The 20808-nt window shown below is 41.9% G+C and overlaps 1 protein-coding gene and 1 long non-coding RNA gene across 18 annotated transcripts in view; one reads left to right on the top strand and one right to left on the bottom strand.

Moving 5' to 3' along the window:
* Nucleotides 1-20808, bottom strand: part of LOC126988436 (zinc finger protein 708-like) — a 227702-nt gene that overhangs the window by 121102 nt on the left and 85792 nt on the right. Inside the window, exon 1 of one of the 17 annotated variants that reach the window (XM_050846554.1) lies at nucleotides 3662-3777. The exons of 15 other annotated variants lie outside the window; for them this stretch is intronic. The gene's annotated coding sequence lies outside the window, so the exon portion shown is untranslated. Of the gene's footprint in view, nucleotides 1-3661; nucleotides 3778-20808 lie in introns of those variants that run through there. One more of the 17 variants, XM_050846555.1, reaches the window with a different exon arrangement.
* On the top strand, nucleotides 3782-7569 carry LOC126988440 (uncharacterized). The gene is made up of 3 exons (XR_007741952.1): nucleotides 3782-4483; nucleotides 5566-5627; nucleotides 6480-7569. It is a non-coding gene; the product is annotated as an uncharacterized LOC126988440 (long non-coding RNA).

Genomic DNA, 20808 nt, shown 5'->3' with positions numbered 1-20808 from the left:
CACTTAAGGACCCCAATAAGGAGATTCACTTATAGTTATCGTTAATATAGTTATTTCCTGATGTTTCTTGGCAATAGTTAGGCGTCAGAAACCAGTAAATACTATGCTCTGAGTACGACAATCTGGCAACGGTGGTCTTGACCAACACATTTTCACAAGTATGGCTGACGCCTGACGTCCCTAGCTATTTGCACCCCCGTTTTCACTCAAAGTGACACTCAATTTATACAAGCAACGGAAAGAGAAAAGAATGTGGAGGCGGCAATGGCTTGCAAGAAGAGAGGAGGGCAGTGAAGTGATGCAACTGTTGCAAGAACTACGTCTAGAAGACGAGGAAGGCATGTCCCGTATTTTCTCAATTAAAGTGACATCGGAGGCCCTGGTCCAGGCAACAACACTCATAGCTGAGTAAATGTATAGGGACAGTGGGGTGTAGCTTCTTCCTCTTCTCTTTTCTTGTTATTGTGAAATGCCAGTACAGTAATCCCCCGCTGTATCGCGGATTTTTAAATTGTAAATATTTAGTTTCATATCGAGGATTTTTCACTATATCGCGGGATTTTGCGGTATAGAAGTCTTTTAATATATTTATTATTTTACTTATTTTGCAGTAAAAGAAGCATTTTCTACCCTAAAAAATTGTAAACAATATATAAAAAAAAAGAAAATATTAATAAGAACATATTAGAAGAATATTAAATCGAAATAAAATATGTAACGTACAGCAGATGAGTAAAGACTCACGCATATGGAAAACGCAGCTACGGCCGCTTCCGCTTGAGTTAGTTTGCCCACGTGTGATCGTACACGGCACACTATTGGCTGATGGATGGGAGGCGGCCAACCAGAGCACTGTGTTCTGTATCCTGGGCGCTGATTGGCTCAGCGACCATAGCATTAGTTAGTTCGTCAGTGGTTAGCTTGGAGACAAAGGAGGAGTGTGTTGCAGCTTGCTATCGTTAAATGCTCGAGAACTTGGCAGTGAGGACCCAGACAGGATGAGCCAATGACTACTTTTCAACAAGACTTAAGTCCTAAACTTGCTCAACATGATTACCAAGCTTATCTAGTTTCATGGAACTCTTAGCAGTACTGGAATAAACACATGGAGAGCTACTGAACCGATCAGCTGATACGCTCTTCTTCTTCTTGTGACCACAACTTACCGACCACACGAGTAACCGACATGTTGGTGACTGAGTTTCTGACTAGAATTTTGATGAGTTTCCCGTGAAATGTAGCCGACTTTGAATCTCTCGAGAAACTAGTGGTTGGGAGACCTTGTTCACATGGGCAGAGGCGAGATTCACAGAGATATGCGTGCTTATATAAATAACATATAAAATATAATATATAAATTATATAAATAATAAAATAAATATAAGGTCACAACTTCACGGATTTTCGCCTATCGCAGGGGGTTCTGGAACCTAACTCCCGCGATAAACGAGGGATTACTGTATTTACTCTTTTCTCCACTCCAACACGATCACAGCGTGTCACAAAGCACGAGAAATTAATCCAGACAAGGAAAGGTTTTGCCGGCACCGGGAATCGAACCCACTACCAGCGTGACGGGAGAGCCACTCCTTAACCAGTCGGCCAAAGAGGTACCCCCCTGACTAAGTGGGTTATGGGAGGCTCGCCCATCAGGCAAGTCAGCATGCATTACACCCCATCCCCATTTAGATTAATTTCTGTGTTGAGTTCCCATTTTCTATGAACTTCGGAGAGCATGGGCCATCTCTACCTGTTACCCTCTCAGAGTAACACAACAGAACCACAGGAGAGGATGCCACTGCCTTGCCACCAGTGAAATGGCAGGATTTTCTCTTTACTACACTCACACATGACCTCTGCGTGTAACGAAACACACAAGAAATTAATCAGACAAGGAAAGGTTTGCCGGCGCAGGGGATCAAATCCACGACCAGCGTAACAGGAGAGCCACTCCTTAACCAGTCGGCCAAAGAGGTACCCCACTGGCTAAGTGGGTTATGGGAGGCTCGCCCATCAGGCAAGTCAGCATTACAATTGCTGATGAACATAAGAACATAAGAACACAGGGAGACTGCAAGAGGCTGAGTGGCCTCCACAGGACAGCTCCAGAATCCCCCCACCTACTCGCGATGGGTGAGATGTAGTTTCAGGGGTTACAGGTAGAGGCTTGATCCTCGTTTACCTTCGGTACGGGCGTACGCTCCAGTACCCTGTCACCCTGTCATGATGATGATTATGAATACTGTCGTCCTTCGGTGAAATCTACCGTAGCTACGGAAGACCGTGGACACGTCAGAAAACCATGGAATTGAGAACCATGCCAGCGGAAATCATGGTTTGACTGAAGATCCACGGAAAACTTGCCCAGTGTGCTAACCCCATAACAATTACATCTGATTCACGGTAAAGATTTGTTTTAGTACCGTGCTAGTATCTCATTATCTACTTTAAGAAACATCACTGTCTCTTCATATATCTTTTCTACAAACCTTCAACAGTCATGGAAACACTTTCAAAATCCAATCCAGGGACTTTTATTTTACTCTTGAAAATACGGGATAATGTTTACGAAAGTGGATCGCCTCCTCAGGCGGTGCTGCCGCCGCAGCCGCAAAATAGCTCGCAGAGGGTTTAGAGTGGGGGAGCATAAGTAAACTTCTCCAACCGAACTTTACGACTCTGCTAGCAGGGGGGCTGCTCCCCCACCCCCCCACATGTATATGTGACTTATTTCTGAAAGGAGGTATTTCTCGCAACACCGGCTGCACCGCCGCCGCGCCTGTCGCCAGAGCAAACCTGTTATTTTCATGCAAATACTGCGAATTTTATCATGGACATGAATATAACCTAACCTTAGCTAACCCTACCTAACCTAACAAAACCCTCTGTGAGCAATTTTGCAGCTGCGGCAGTGCCATCACCGCAGCCAGCACCAGAGGAGGCGACGCGCTTTCGTAAACATTATCCCGTATTTTCAAAAGTAAAAAAAAGTCCTTGAATTGGATTTTGAAAGCATTACATGACTGTTGAAGGTTTGTAGAAAAGATATATAAAGAGCTACTGATGTTTCATAAGGTAGGTAATGAGATACTGGCATGGTACTAAAACAAATCTTAACCTGATTCACTTCCCTCCCTGCACACTCGGTTCCCCCGTCCCCCCAACAGCCAACACAAATATGTGTGTTATGCACCTGTACTGGTGCCCTGTGCATCATTAATCCAGATCCAGGTTCAGCAAATTAACTAACTAACTAACCAGCTGCAGTACTTGAAGAGGGAGCAGAGGTGTGGAGGCGGCGGGTCCCCAGACTGGCCGTGGTGATGACACCGAGATCTACGACAGCAAACAACAAACTAACTAACTACTAACTAACTAACTAACTAACCAGCTGCAATACTTGAAGATGGAGCAGAGGCAGCGGGTCCCCCGACTGGCCGTGGTGATGACACCTACTAGATCTACGACAACAAACAACAAACTAACTAACTAACTAACTAACTAACTAACTAACTAACTAACCAGCTGCAATACTTGAAGATGGAGCAGAGGCGGCGGGTCCCCAGACCGGCCGTGGTATGACACCTACTGGATCTACGACACCAAACAAACAAGCGGTCAAAGCCAACTAAAGTAGCCGCAAAAAAATAAAGCTACACACCCACCAAGTAGTTGTGTGATGTGCTGTACCCTCGGCTTTGTGTACAACAAGGCTGCAGTCTTGCTCTGAGTGTAACGCCTCGTTGTGCATGAAACAACGTACGTCGAGGAAGCCAGGGGCGGTATACACAAAAGTTCTTAGCATCGCTAAGTGCACTTAACGGCAAAGAATCGTTAAGTTTTCTACTTAAAATGGCGCTGGGCCGCTTAGCGCTGAAGCTGGAGCACTTAGCGGGCGGAAAATTTAAGGCGGGGAAGGGGCTCCCATAGCACCGTTAAAAATGCATAAGTATTGCAACATGGTGGATTACAGCGGGATGAAAGGCATCACCTCCTAATATATCTGCCTCGTCTAGACGAATTGGAGGCGTGTAATGATTTGAAACTCATCCTGAAATATCTGTGGACTGTGCTGACCGTGCTGAGATGAGTGGTTCGGCGAGGCGGACCTTGGAAACACCTACATGGCCATCACGACTGAAGTGGTGTTCGCTGACAGGTAAAATGCAGGTGCAACCTTCACAGGCTGACAGAGATTGAGTGATAACAGACACTGGAGACCCTCCAAGCGATGGCTGGTGACCGCCTGCCACCATCCACAGGCTGTCACACAAGGAGCCCTGGGAGTAACCTTGCTGGAAGCCCCGCGGGCCGCGGTGTGTGGCTGGCGTTATACAGCCCCCAGCCATCGCCTGGAGACATCCAGTGTCTGTTATCACTCACCTTAGGTAGTCTGTGAAGGTCCAGTCATCACTGGTGCACGTGTATCTTACCTGTGATCAACACCGGCAGCCACAGACTCCTGCCCAAGGAACGAACACAGGTGAGCCAATATTTTACCTCGCCAGACTTATCCTTTACAATATTCAACTCTTTAAACCTAACACACCTGTTAATCTTGTGACTGACTTCAACAAACGTTTCCCACCAAACTTACCAAACCCTAAACAATACCTATTTGGGTCACTAGTGTCTGTTATTTAATTTTTACTTGACTAACCTCCCAGCAACGATAAACCAAACCTAACCTGGGTAAATTTATCACTGACATATAGTTATTTCAACTTAATCTGTTATTTAAGATAGCCAGTTTTAACCAAATCAGCAATTATTTAGAAAAGTTGATATTTTTAACCTAACTTAAATGTCAGAAGTGTCCTAACAAAATTACCTTCCTTTGCTTATTTTTAGTAACCAAACCAAATCAATTTGACGTACCGGTAGCTCTTAAACCGAACTTGCTCAAGTACTCAAGCTTGCATCACTTATGACTTTTTTCCTTTAATCCTAAATCAACTTGTTTAGAAACCTTGCTCTGACATACCTAACTTAATATAAGTTCACTTCTCCTAACTCAGATAAATTTCCGATTTGTGTTACTGACTATTTTTTAAACAAACATTTTGATTTTGGACGTAAATTTTTTATCAAATTAACTATCATTCAGAATGTTGCCTTATTTTAACTTAACAAAAAATTATAAACGTCACCTAACCTCATTGATCCTACTTAACGAACGGTAGCTATCCTTCCTGTAAAATACCTCCCAGGAATCCTAGGTGTTGCAAATGATACTAATACCCATGCTAGCTAGCATTGTAGTATTGTTTAATTTGTTTTGGTCATGTCTTTTTTTTCACATTTAAAATTAATTAGTTCACAGTATATTATGGCTTTTGTTATTTGCAGCTTCCTTTCTTATGAAGATCTAAAAGTGAATTTTATGATTATTCTTAGTCTTACTCCCAAATAGCTATTAAAGTCAATCAACAATGCTAAAATCTTTTTGAACAAAAAAAATTGCAAATTGGTCCATGAGTCAAGAGTTTTGACTTCTGGACAAGTATAGATATAGATATAGGGCAGGTACCAAAGCATTTCTAATTGTAATGTATCTATTTGCAGTGATCGTGATGACATTGACAACAACGAGCAAGTCCTCCTAGACCTAGAGTGACCTCAAGCTGGTATTCGCCACATAACATTATTGTTTAATCATTTAGTTTTTATCATCCAGCATCAAGCAGTCATTCCCATGCAAGAATATAATGCACAATATAAGAAACTTCAATTGCTAGAAAATAAGACAATGTTGCCAGCCCATATAGTGTGCACTGTGCAGTAAATAACTCATGTAGATAATGCCTGTTATTCTATCATATACTTATGTCGATGCAATGTCTTTTAGTTCTTGCTTCGGTATATTAATTACTAATCCATTCTTATTTCTCCGACGGCCATTTCCCGTGTCGATACGTCAATCAGTTCAGTACTTTTATTTTCTTAGCTTGTGTTTTGCAATTCTTTGCCAATTAAATCACTGGACACATCTTAATAAATATCACAGATTTAATTATCATATATCAGTCCCATAAGTTTATTTCAGATGCTCTTAAAACAACATCTGTCCATTCATAGTCCAACTTAACCTGGTAGCAGCAACAGGCCAAATTTGTGGCTCTACCGTGTACCAGCGATGGGCCACATTTTTGTCATGATATAAACCCCCAAAAATAGATGATGCATAAACTGATCACAAATGTGTTGATATATATTATGAAATGGTTTGCGTGAGTGATGATTTTTCTCATTTTCTCGCTCGGAGGGCCTTTAAGAAACATGATCCCTGCAGCTACCAGGTTAACCTCTTTTAGTATAGTACACTAATCAAGAAAAACATCCCAATTAATATATATATATATATATATATATATATATATATATCTATATATATATATATATATATATATATATATATATATATATATATATATATATATATATTATGTTGTTTATTTGAACTTGTACTCATATTTCAGGGCCAAACATGATGTGGAAGAAGAAATCAGTTGTCTCCATCAGTCGGGTTTGTGCCATGGCAGCTTTCTCCAGCTGTCCGGCAGAGGTCCAGTCCATGCCATGGAGAAATTCAGCCCCCAACAATGAGATGGCATGCCAGAGATGGATCCGCAGCTTCTCCTCCAATCAGTCAATCCTTGCAATGCCCTTTCTCTTTTCTCTCCTTCTGTACCACCATGCTTACACATAACTGATCCAAGGTACTTAAACTCGTTAACCTCCTCCATTTCTTCACCATTCAAAATTATTTGGCATTCTTTTTCACATTCAATGCCCACTCTATATGGGCATACAAACTCTACAACCTCCCTTCTACTCCGCTCACAAACCATCACTTTACTTTTGTTGACATTTACTTTCAACTTTCTCCTTTTACATACACTATCAAAAACACTGACCAAATTTTGTAAGTCACTTTCATTTTCTGCATTGAGCACTGTCATCAGCAAATAAGATTGAATTCATCACCCACTTCCCTCCCTCCCTCAGCATACATTTTTACTTCAATTTCCCCAACTTTGCCCTTCATTTCTCATAACACCATCCATATAAATATTGAACAACCATGATGACATATATATCTTTAAGACGTCCCACAATGCCAGCCAATCGACTCTGTCATAAACTTTCTTTAGAATAACTAGATCCATGAAGGCAGCATAGTATTTTTTCCTTTTGCTAATATTTTTTCTAATAAAACACCATACTGAAGGAAAATATCTGATCCACACATCCTCTTCCCTTCCTAAAGTCTCCTTGTTCTTCACTGATTTTCTCTTCTGTAAGTCTTTGCGCAGTCTCAATTAGGACTTTTCCATATACCTTTCCAGGTAGCCTACACTCAGCAGACTTATACCCCTACAACTCCCACTTCCCCTCTCCTGCCCTTCCCCTTGTAAACTGGGACCATGATGGCTTTTGTCAAGTCTGCTGGGACCTCCCCCCCCCCTTCCCAGGCCACTTCACATATCTTGACCATTCATATAGTAACTTCATCTCCACACTTCAACATTTCTGCTGTGATTCCTCTCAATTCATTCATCATCATCATCCCATCAATGCCTGCTCTTAGGAGCTCCCACCAGGGGATGGCCACGGCAGAAGTTTCCATCTTTCTCTATCCGGACACTCCCTCCTTGCCTGCTCAAAGTTTCTCAAGGATCTCTCATCCTTCTCCCTAACGTACTCCTGCACCCTATCTCTCCATTTCACTGGAGGTCGTCCTCTAACATTCCCTGCCTCAATCTCACCTACACCATTATGGTCATCTTACTCTCCTCCATTTGCTCCATGTGGCCAAACCACTTTAAAGTCACTTATTCCCTTCACCCCGTGACACATTCCAAAAACTCATACACACTTTCATTACTTATTCCATCCATTCTACTCACACCACAAGCACTCCTCAAATAACTCATTTCCACTGCCTGCACTCTAGACCTCTGACTTTCATTCAAGGCCCATGTTTCACTTGCATATGTGAGGGTTGGTACTATTATTGTATTTTCAACTGATAACTGATCCAGGGTACTTAAACTCATTGACCTCCTCCATTTCTTCACCATTCAGAATTATTTTGCATTCTTTTTCACATTCAGTTCCCACTCTTTATGGGCATACAAAATCTACAACTTCACTTCTACTCCCCTCACAAACCATCACTTTACTTTTGTTGACATTTACTTTCAGCTTTCTCCTTTTACAGACGCTATGAAAATCACTGACCAAGTTTTGTAAGTCACTTTCATTTTCTGCAATGAGCACTGTGTCATCAGTAAACAGGATTGAATTCAGCACCCACTGCCTTCCCTCAGCGTACATTTTTACTCCAACTTTGCCCTTTATTTCTCTCATGACACCATCCATATAAATATTGAACAACCATGGTGACATGACACGCCCCTGCCCTAATCCCACCTTTTATCTCAAAATGTTCACTTGTTTCTCCACCAATTTTGACACATGCAGATGCATCCTCATAGAAAGACTTTATTGCACTAAGCAGTTTTCCTCCCACACCATAAATCTTTAAAACATCCCACAATGCAATCCAATCGAATCTGTCATAAGCTTTTTCAAAGTCCATGAAGGCAGCGTATAGTTTCTTTCCTTTTGCTATTATTTTTTCTCCTACCATCCTGAAGGAAAATCTTTGATTGATTCCATCAGTTCCTGCTGCTTTTCCATTTTTTAATCTTTTTAATGCCTGATTTACTTCTTCATATGTTATATTACTTCTTTCTGTCAATGATAGAGAGGTAGCTCACAAAAGATACCAGAGCCTTCAAACTAATGCTAATTATGAACTTTACATTTCTGCCCGAAATCGTGCCAAATCTATTCTCCGACTAACCAAAAATTCTTTCATTAATAGAAAATGTCAAAACCTTGCTTTCTCTAACTCTTCCCGTGACTTCTGGCATCTAGCCAAAAACATCTCCTCCAACTTCACTTCTTCATCTTTCCCTCCACTCCTCAGTCCTGACGGCAACACTGCCGTCTCATCTATCTCTAAGGCTGAACTCTTCTCTCAAACTTTTTCTAAAAACTCCACTCTGGACGATTCTGGGCATATTCCTCCTACTCATCCCCCTCTGACTCCTTTATGCCTGTTATAAAGATTCTTCAAAATGATGTTTTCTATGCCCTCTCTGGCCTCAATCCTCAGAAGGCTTATGGACCTGATGGAGTGCCTCCTATTGTCCTTAAAAACTGTGCCTCCGTGCTGTCACCCTGCCTGGTCAAACTCTTTCGCCTCTGCCTGTCAACATCTACCTTTCCTTCTTGCTGGAAGTATGCCTTCTCACAGCCTGTACCTAAGAAGGGTGACCGCTCCAATCCCTCAAACTACCGTCCTATTGCTTTACTTTCTTGTCTATCTAAAGCTTTTGAATCAATCCTTAACCGTAAGATTCAAAAGCACCTTTCCACTTCTGACCTTCTATCTGATCGCCAGTATGGGTTCCGCAAGCGTTCTACTGGTGATCTCCTCTTCTTAACTGACTCTTGGTCATCCTCTCTTAGCCGTTTGGTGAAACTTTTGCTATTGCGCTGGACATATCAAAAGCTTTTGATAGGTCTGGCACAAATCTTTGCTTTCTAAACTACCTCCTACGGTTTCTATCCTTCTCTCTGTACCTTTATCTCCAGTTTCCTTTCTGACCGTTCTATTTCTGCCGTGGTAGACGGTCACTGTTCTTCCTAAATCTATTAACAGTGGTGTCCCACAGGTTCTGTCCTATCTCACTCTTTTTCTGTTGTTCATTGATGATCTTCTTTCCAAAACGAACTGTCCTATCCATTCCTACGCCGATGATTCCACTCTGCATTATTCAACTTCTTTTATAGAAGACCCACCTTCAGGAACTTAACGACTCAAGGCTGGAGGCTGCAGAACGCTTAGCCTCAGACCTTACTATTATTTCCGATTGGGGCAAGAAGAACCTGGTGTCCTTCAACGCCTCAAAACACAGTTTCTCCACCTATCCACACGACACAATTTTCCAAACAACTATCCCCTATTCTTTGACAACACCCAGCTATCACCTTCCTCAACACTAAACATCCTCGGTCTATCCTTAACTCAAAATCTCAACTGGAAACTTCATATCTCATCTCTTACTAAATCAGATTCCTCGAGGCTGGGCTTACTGTACCGTCACCGCCAGTACTTCTCCCCTGCACAGTTGCTGTCCATATACAGGGCCTTGTCCGCCCTCGTATGGAGTATGCATCTCATGTGTGGGGCTCCACTCACACAGCTCTTCTGGACAGAGTGGAGGCAAAGGCTTCGTCTCATCAGCTCTCCTCCTCATACTGATAGTCTTCTACCTCTTAAATTCCGCCGCAATGTTGCCTCTCTTTCTATCTTCTATCGATATTTCCACGCTGACTGCTCTTCTGAACTTGCTAACTGCATGCCTCCCCTCCATGGCCCGCTGCACTCGAGTTTCTACTCATGCTCATCCCTATACTGTCCAAACCCCTTATGCAAGAGTTAACCAGCATCTTCACTCTTTCATCCCTCACGCTGGTAAACTCTGGAACAATCTTCCTTCATCTGTATTTCCTCCTGCCTAGGACTTGAACTCTTTCAAGAGGAGGGTATCAGGACACCTCTCCTCCCGAAACTGACTTATCTTACGGCACCCGCTTGGGATTCTTGTTAGCAGCAGCGCTTAGCGGGCTTTTTTTTTATTAATGTTTACTTTTTTGTGCCCTTGAGCTGTCTCCTTTGCTGTAAAAAAAAAAAAAAAAAAAAACTGTTGCTGTAACAGCTGCTGGATGTCCATCAAAAAATTCATTAAGTTTTGAAATATTCTCTCCATGTCTCTTTCACAGCTTCCCCGTCTTTCAACATCTTTCCATTCTCACCCATAACTTCATTAATTCTCCTTGGGGAGATATTATTGGGGTGATGCTTTTCTTTAATTTTTTACTTCTTTCCAATATGATTTCCTGTTCCCTTTATATTTTTCACTTAGTCTTTTCCAAAGTCTTCACCAACTCTCTTCTTACTTTCTTTTATTTCTTGTTTTAATTTAATTTTGCATTCTCTATATTTCTTTTACCTTTCCCTTTTTACTTTCTAAACCACATTTCTTTCTTAAGTTTTCTTAAAAAATTTACCTTTTCTCTTTTACTATCCTCCTTATCTCTGCTGTCCACCATGACTTTCCTGTTCTTTTCCATCTCTCACCACTTTCATCCCTACCACTTTTTTGTAGTTAACACTACTTCTTTAAATGTTCTAAAAACTTTTTCAGTATCTGTACTATCACACTTTCCCATTTTTCACTTAAGGCCTCTGCCATTTCATGTTATACTCATCTTTTATTTCTTTTTTCCTGTAACTTTTCTATCTTCAGTATCTCCTTTTTTACTTCACCTTTCTTTTCAAACACCCACTTTTGCAAGATGGTCAGAGCCATCGAACATCCCGCTTACTACCTTCGCGTCACAGATATCCTTTCTCAGTCTTCCATCTACTGCCACATAATCAATCAATCCTTTCTGCTCATAATCATTCCCCCTCCTCCATGTGTATATGTGGATATAGGCAAAAGTAATAAAGCCCCACACATCAGAAGTTGTATTGCTTTGCCTAGGTTATGCAGATGATGTAGTATTAGTGGAAGGATTTTGCCTGATCCTAAATGACTTTGGTATGGAATGGAAACTTATCTTTAAACATAATAATGGAAATTCACCCCAGCAGTAGGACAGCGGGTGCTGGGAAACAATATCTTAGAGGTAATAGAAACACATGGTTATTTAGTATTTGAGATAAGCAAGGAGGCCATAGGAGAAAGCACAAAGAAAACTGAATGAAGCCAAGGTAAGGAAAATGACGGGTGTTAACATCAGTGGTAGAGAAGGGAAATTAGCCAGTATGAATATGGAAGTTGCTTTTGGATGGGGAAAGTAGTAACCCCACAGCTATCTTGTATGGGTCAGCAAAACTAAGACTTAAGATGTCGGGAGATTATAAGTCATTCAAGACCAGTTGGCATGATAATGTTCACATGCTCAGGGGAAATGGGGTGAAGCTTCTGAGAAAGGTTAACAAAGGGGAAGCTGAGTTTCAAAGAGAGGAAATGAGTGAACACTGGTGGGCCAAATTAATATAACACTGGAAATTGAAGACAATCCCCTTTGGAGAAAGGAAATATACAGAGAGGGAAAGCATATGATGACACTGGAGCAGAGTGAAACAATGTGAATGGGAGACCTGTCAAAGATAGTTGAGAAAAGTGGCCTCTGTGAATGGAGAAGTACCTATACCTATCTATAGTACATCAGATAGGTGTAGAAGCTCGGGAAACATTAGAACATTTTATAATGGTACTAATGATTGTGTGCCTTGACCCACTGAGGCAAAGATATACCAGAGTAACCTGACTGGAAGTTGATATATATCAAAATAAATAAACAAGAAAGTCACTGAACACACGAGTCTGAAATTATGGTAGCCATCTCACGTGAGGCTAATGCATTATGTGCTGTATGTTGGTCTCTGAATACAGTACAGTGACAAACAGCTTGAATATTGAAGAAACTTCAAACTATTGAGGAGTGTGAATTAACGCATCTTAGCACATTGCATTTTGGCGGTAGAGGGGTCAGGTTAGGTTGGTCATAGGCTAGGTATAGTTAGGTTTGGGCAGGTCTGGTTAGATTTAGTTTGTTTTTGACTTGTCTACTTTTATTATTTGGTAATTCCGTGTGATACGCTTCGCGCTACGCCTTTGTTGTCACCGGCGGCTGAGGAGACGACGTCAGGGCAGTAATATACATATTTTACCAAAACACATAAAAGAATAGTGGAGGTACACCGGAAACATGAAAAGATGCACCTTTATAACGATCATAGGCAATAAAGACCACAAGAGGAAGAAGAAGAAGGCTCGTTTATGTCGATCATTTACTCCATTGATGTGTCTATTGTTTCCAAACAAGCTTTTGTGTACGGATAGATAACGTGTTGAATTCATTATAGCTATTTCATCTTTGCATAATATGTCCTGTGGTAGCTATATACAATGCTTTTGCAAGTTGTCGTTTTGCTATGCGATGCACTTCATACCGGTATTTTGCTCAAAAAATACTTAGCTTAGAGTCCGCTAAGGGGAATTCTAAGTAATACTTAAGGGCCTATGCTTAGCTAAAAGTTGTTAAGTGCAAGGCTTAGTATTATTCTTAGAATATTTGTGTATACGGCCCCAGAGCCTAAGCGAAGGCCCCCATGGTTGTCTCCCTCTTGGGCGCTGAGACCCGTCTCGCGCCAGGGACGGGTCCTGTTGGCTTTTTATATATATATTATTCAATGGATGTGTGTTAAGGCAAAAAGTTGGGGGCAGACGCTGTAGCAGCGCGTGGCCTCGGTGCTCATCTCCGTGGCATTGGCCCTTGAGCCTGCATGTGGTGGGAGGGAGCCCGTCACCCCGGGACACAGGGCCAGTGTGACACCGGGTTACCACAGGTTACCTTCCCCAGGTAGCCATTTATCGACCAGCCCGAAAGGGAGGATGATCAGCTGGCTGAGGCGCACGCCGACTGCCCGGGCCGGGAGTCGAACCCGTGAAATGCCAGAATTTTTCTCTTTTCTACACACACACGTCCTCTGCGTGTAATGAAACACACGAGAAATTAATCCAGACAAGGAAAGGTTTGCCGGCGCCGGGGGATCGAACCCGCGACCATCGTAACGGGAGAGCCACTCCTTTACTAGTCGGCCAAAGAGGTACCCCGCTGGCTAAGTGGGTTATGGGAGGCTAGCCCATCAGGCAAGTCAGCACTACACGTCTCCCCATTCCCATTTAGATTAATTTCTGTGTTGAGTTCCCATTTTCTATGAACGTCGGAGAGCATGGGCCATCTCTACCTGTTACCCTCTCGGGGTGACACAACAGAACTACAGGAGAGGATGCCACCGCCTTGCCACCAGTGAAATGCCAGAATTTGCTCTTTACTCCAACACGACCTCTGCGTATAACGAAACACACGAGAAATTAATCCAGACAAGGAAAGGTTTTGCCGGCGCCGGGGATCGAACCCGCGACCAGCGAGACGGGAGAGCCACTCCTTTACCAGTCGGCCAAAGAGGTACCCCCCTGGCTATAAGTGGCTTATGGGAGGCTCGCCCATCAAGCAAGTCAGCATTACACCCGGGCCCGCGGCCCCGGAGTAGAAGCCAGGCACGCTGACCACTAGACCACGGAGGCGCACGCGTGCGTTACATAATGATGGATTTTAGTTATTTGTAACTCTTGTTTATTTTTCTGCAACAATAAAACTAAGAATGTGACTGCTCAATTATTACATTCCATGGCTATTTCCTCATTTGATTTTAGTGTATAATAAAGGCTTTCTTTTGACTTTGAAAAAAATATGAAAGATTGTTCGATCCTGCACCCCTTGTATCCTGATGAACCTTTCGGCCAAGTGCATGAATAGCTAGGTATAATTGACTGACCGAGTAACTGACTAAATAATAATTAACTCCCTGACTAACGGGCTGTTGAGTGACTGCAGTCTGAAGCTTCATTTAGTCAGTCAGTCTTTAATTAAGTCACTCAATTAGCCCGTCAGTCAGGGATTATTCAGTCAGTCAGTCAGTCTGTAATTAAGTCACAGCAAGTCACTCAATCAGAAAACAGAAACGCGAATATGAGATGAAAATATCACTTGATGCCAAGAAAAATCCCAGATTATTTTTCAGTTACATAAGAAACAAATAACTGTTAAAAATAATATCGGCCCACTACTATTAAGTGGCAATACGATTAGTGATGATAAAGGCATGGCGTCGGTCCTAAATTCAACCTTTAGTAGCGTATTTACAAAAGAGAACATGACATCAATTCCAGCCCCGGAGAAAATTTTTCAAGGCCCTGAAGAACATAAGCTTCCATTGACCGAAATTGATATCAGCGAAGTGCGTGCGTACTTGCAGAGAATAGATCCAAATAAATCTCCGGGCCCCGATAATTTATCTCCTCGCGTGTTAAGAGAATGTAGTCAACAGCTAGAATTACCCATTACATTAATATTCAACAAGTCATTAGCACAGGCCAGTGTGCCTCTCGAATGGAAAAAGGCCAATATTACCCTGATCTTTAAAAAAGGAGACAAAAAACAAGCCAGTAATTATGGCCCTATCAGCCTTACGTCTGTCCTAAATAAACTATTCGAAAAAATAATCAGGGATAAAATGATCACTTTCCTTGAAACAAATGATTTGATAACTGATAGTCTGCATGGATTTCGTAGTAATCGGTCTTGCCTTACCAACCTATTAACCTTTTTCAATGATGTTTATACATGTTGGGACGCCCAAAGCCCATATGACGTAATTTACATAGATTTTCAGAAAGCGTTTGATAAAGTTCCTCACGTTAGGCTTATTTCAAAACTGCGTTCCCACGGTATTAACGACTATCTATGTGCGTGGATTCATGACTGGCTCACCGACAGAGAACAACGTGTAGTTCTTAATGGTGAAGCATCGGATTGGCAACCCGTCACCAGTGGCGTTCCCCAAGGTTCGGTCCTGGGGCCAACACTATTCATAATTTACGTGAACGACTTAGAAACTGATATCCTATCAAAAGTAGCCAAATTCGCCGACGACACCAAATTAGGAGGTACGGTAATGAACAGTCAAAGTTGCAAGAACATTCAATCAGACTTAATAAGACTTACCGACTGGAGCGAAAAATGGCAAATGAGTTTTTACGTAGATAAATGTAAAGTAATGCACATAGGTGAAAAAAATCCTAACTTTAAATATCAGATTCAAGGATATGAGCTCAGCGAAGTAAAACAAGATCTTGGTGTTATTATCGGTAACACTCTTAAAATGAGTGATCAATGTTCTGCAGCGAGTAAAAAAGCCAATATGATGTTGGGATTAATCTCAAGAAACTTTGATTATAAATCACCCTAACTTATGAAGAGATTATATTTAATATTTGTAAGACCACACCTAGAATACGCCGTTCAGTTCTGGTCACCGAACTATATCAAAGATCAAGTTTTGCTAGAAAAGATACAGCGACGAGCAACCAAACAAATTCCAGCGCTCCGAAACTTGCCATATGACGAGCGTTTAAAGCGTTTAGATATGTTTTCCCTAAAAAAGCGAAGGATAAGAGGGGACTTAATTGAAGTGTTCAAAATCCTTAATGGAATCGACAACATTAACCCAGACAGTCTATTTCAGAGAGACACCAACACAAGAATACGCAGCAACGGTATGAAGTTAAAGGGAAATCGATGTAACACATTGGTGCGCAGAAGTTTTTTCAATAACAGAGTCGTCGATCACTGAAAAAGACTCCCACCGTCAGTAGTTAGCGCACAGAGTATCAATAGCTTTAAGTCTTCTTTGGATAAGTACTTCAGGGATATAAGATTATACTGACCCTTTTTCGCATGTTTTCAGACAGATTGCAGCAAGACCTCAACCTATATTCATATAATTCTCCCCCACAACCTAGATTGCAAGTCAACAATAGAGTAACGCAACAGTTAATGTCCGCATGACAGGTGGAGTGAGGTGGGTGCAGTAAGGTGACAGGTTACTGGTTCGTGCCTAGTACCGCCGGTAAAACGAGGATCAAGCCTCCACCTGTGCCCCTGAAACTACACCTCACCCATCTTCTAACTATTTCCTGCCGGCACGTTGCCGGAGGGAGAGGTGGGTGGGGAGGAGCCTTCATCTTTTCTGTCCTGTCCTACCACACGTAGATTACTAGTAGTAGCGGTAGTAAACAGACACCCTCGCCATAGACCGATAGGTCTTCTGGTGTCTGTTCTTCCTATGTATTCCTATGTATTATAACCCGTCATCAGTCAGTCAGTCTGTATACATAATTACAGACTGACTGAATAACTCCCATGCAGACTGACGGGCTAATTGAGTGACTTAATTACAGACTGCAGCTGACTGACTATATATATAAATGAAGCTTCAGACTGCACCTAATTCATTATTGTTATCATAATCAGGTCGCGGGAGGAGCGTGGTACAATAAGCCGCCTGTCCAGCAGCCTCCAAACACCCGACACGCAGAAAAAGCAAACTTGAAGGTGAAAGCAACGAGAGAGAGAGAGAGAGAGAACATAGAAGATTATAGGGGCAGAGAGGGAGGGAAGGAAGGATAGGAGTGAGGGAAGTTACAGAAATAAAGGAAAAAGAATTAAGGAAGGAAATGAGGAGGAGGACAAGGGAAAACAGGAGATATATATGGAGGTGGGTGGAGACTCGATCACTTATTCACTAAAATTGACTAAATCCTATATAAAGTTACCAACATGAGAAACGAGGACAACTTTCGGAGCTAACATTAATTATATCGTTATAAAGTATGTTGAATGCTGCGCTGGTAATTAACGTTGAGGGGCCTGAAACCTCATCAACAGTAACGGTAACATCATGAATTTACCAATTAACACTTTTTTTTGGACGCTGACCATATACTTTCGTTTCGACCTGAGAATCACACAAAATTGGAAGGCGGATCAACCTACGGCATCAAATTGGAGCTGCAACGGGACGCTTTGGGCGAAAAATGGCCATTTTCGGCTCTTTTCGGCCATTTTCCGCCATTCCGACACATACGCTAATATTTCGGCTTACAATTTTGTACCCGGGCACAAACTTAGACGGCACCAAATCAGAGTTTCAACCGGATATTTCCACGATGAATGGTCATTTTTGGTTGTTTTCGGGCATTCTGGGGCCTTTCTGACTGCATATACGCTCTTATCTTGACTTGAATTTTCGTACCCGGGCACACAATTGGACGGCGGGTTGATCTGCGGCATCAAATCAGAGTTTCAACCAACAGTTTCTGCGAAAATCAACATTTTTTCGCCATTTTGAATTGGGCAAAAATTGGAGTTTGGGGATGGTCGGTTCCCACAGCTGAAGCGCCCTTCAAAGCTGTGGGCACCTATCCTGGTAGATTGAGAGCGTCATTTTTCCCTCGCGCGAACACTCGGCCAACTCCTCCAGCCGCCTTCACTTGATCACATCCTTGGAGGAAGAATACTTCCAAGATCACATCTCACGCCGCCATCAATACACCAACCTCCAGCCTGCAGTTGAGTCAGTCAAAGTGTGATTTTACCTGCGCTGTTTCTAGAGAGTATATACCGCGTACCTACTTTTTCGCTCTGCGTTTCTCACTGCCTTTGAGGTCGTTCGTGTTCCACTAGCCTGACATTTGATAACTACTTTTACCAAGGACTAACGCAGGGGGCGCCAGAGGTCAGTATACTGCCCCGGGCGCCAAATTTTAAAGGTCCGCCACTGGTTTGTAAACAAAAACGCTTTTGACGGTGGGGACGCCAAATAACACAACACCAGTTAGGCGTTTCTAGTATTACCGTCCATATGTACGTGTCAACGTGTGGTTTTCAGGTTTTGTAAGTTTTCTAAAATACAGATAATGGAAATTTTAATTCATCTATATGTTTTTTTATTTGAAATATCAATATAGTAACGTTTTCGCCTATCGGACTTACTGCTAGCTAGTATCAGAATTGTGGAAATATATCGGGAATCGGTTATCGCCTATGTGTCACCAGTTAACGAATATCGGTTATCACCGATAAGGTTTTCCATTGTCAGTTATCGGGTATCGGGAATAAGGTTTTCTGTTATCGTGCCCAGCTATGGTTTTGAAAACGTATTGCCTCACTACGACGATAGTAATAATCTCAGGAGTAAAAATATATAACTACCAAGACTATTGATATACAAGAACATAAAGAACCTTGTTTCCAGCAGTCACCAGCCAAACGAGTAGACGGTCATGTAGCTGAGAGACCGAACAGCGTTGATTCAAAACAGTAACCTCCACCAGCCTGCCTTCTCTCGCTCCTCGTCTATTCTTCCCACACAGTATTCACTCATTCTGCATTTCCTTACCGTCTGCGTCTTTAGGGAATAAAATGTTGGAGAACTCCAGGCAGTAGTTTCTTTTCGTGCCACAAAACCTGCAAGAATTATGTTGAACAGACGAGCATGGCGTCGGGGCAGCTTTGGTGACCGATGCAGCGGCAGCGGCGGCGAGCCACAAGGAGGCGGAGTTGTAAAGATGAAAATATATTTCAATCTTCTTTCAGTCTAATTTCCTTGATCCAGGAAAATGATTACATTATTCCAGAAGACCTCAGCCATGACGCAGTATACGCGTCCTCAGATGTCAGACGAGCACGACAAGGAAGCAGTAGGGGAGAGTGGTGATGATTCGCCCACTTTTTAAAAAAATATTTTTAGAAAAAAAAATTTAGTAGTGTAATTGTGTTGATCTCAAAATGTTCCATCATCATTTGGCTCTTTAGGCTGCTAATATGACACTCATCGCAATTTCCAGTTTTCAAGTGTAAGTGATGAAACACAAGTTTTTAAGTCGTCCAAACCATCCCCACCTATGGTGATGGTTCGGCCAGGGGGGTGGGATGGTACGGACACTCATAGTACTCGCCATAATATTAATATAGCTTAAGTTTGATTGGCTAATAAACAAGATTATATCTACTACAAAACATTTGTATAAGGACAAAAGTATCCTTTCAATATTTATAGGGGAAAAAATAAAAGGAAAACTACAAGAAATATCTCAAAAAATTTGGTATTAGGTCTTCCTTCTTTTCTCACAAGCATAATATCTGAATATAAATCAACCAAATTAACCTTTTTATAACTGTTCCAACACCTATAATGTTTAAATTGATATAAATTTAATATAAATCATGAAAAAATCAACTGTCCGAATCATCACGACTATAAAAAACAAATGTGTGGTCACACTCCTTTTCCAGCACGAGAGCTGGGTGATTGTGTTATACGGAAGTACCTTCGCTGTGCATCGCTGCATCACCGAAATAATTTACATTTTGCTAATTGCCATGTTTTTGCAGAGAGCTTATGATACACCCTGAAAATATTACATACAAGATGCAAAAAAACATAAACTCAGACTTGCATCGAACAGAACAGGTCTGAGGGAGTGGTTGTCCCTTTGAGGGCCAAGGCAACAAAGTTTTACACATTCACACAAAATCTCGTGGCACTCACTCCCATACGCTTTACAATAAGTGCTATGGCCAGACCACCCCACTGTCCAAATCATCACCGCTCTTCCCAATACGCGTCCTCATGTTCAATGGGGAAATTAAAGGTAAATTTGACTCAACTGAATCTATATTCATAAACCAAAATACAGCAGCACTGCAGCACAACACAACACTTCAGGGGAAGTGGATCCTCATGTGTTGGGCAATATCCCCCTTAACCTTGAAATGTTTCCCACAAACATCACACTTGAACTTTCTCAGGCCGGAGTGTCTGAAGGTATGTTTGTTCAAATTAGTCTTGGTAATGAACCTTTTGCCACACTCAAAGCATTCATGAGGTCTTTCGGCAGTGTGTACAAGGACGTGTAATTTGAGGTTACACTTATGAGTAAATTTTTTCCCACAAAATTCACATTCATGATTTTTTTCACCAGTGTGTGTGAGGGTGTGGCTGTTGAGGTGACTCTTCTGAGTAAATCGTTTCCCACAAATTTCACATCGATGATTTTTTTGATGATTTTTTTCACCAGTGTGTATGAGGGTGTGGTCATTGAGGTTACTCTTTTCAGTAAATCGTTTCCCACAAATTTCACATTGATGATTTTTTTCACCAGTGTGTGCGAGGGTGTGTCTTTTGAGGTGACTCTTGTGAGTAAATCGTTTCCCACAAATTTCACATTCATGATTTTTTTCACCAGT

The sequence above is a fragment of the Eriocheir sinensis genome, chromosome 69 (assembly GCF_024679095.1).
Source record: "Eriocheir sinensis breed Jianghai 21 chromosome 69, ASM2467909v1, whole genome shotgun sequence".
Taxonomy (NCBI): Eukaryota; Metazoa; Arthropoda; class Malacostraca; order Decapoda; family Varunidae; genus Eriocheir; species Eriocheir sinensis.
This window is presented reverse-complemented; position numbering and strand designations above follow the sequence as displayed.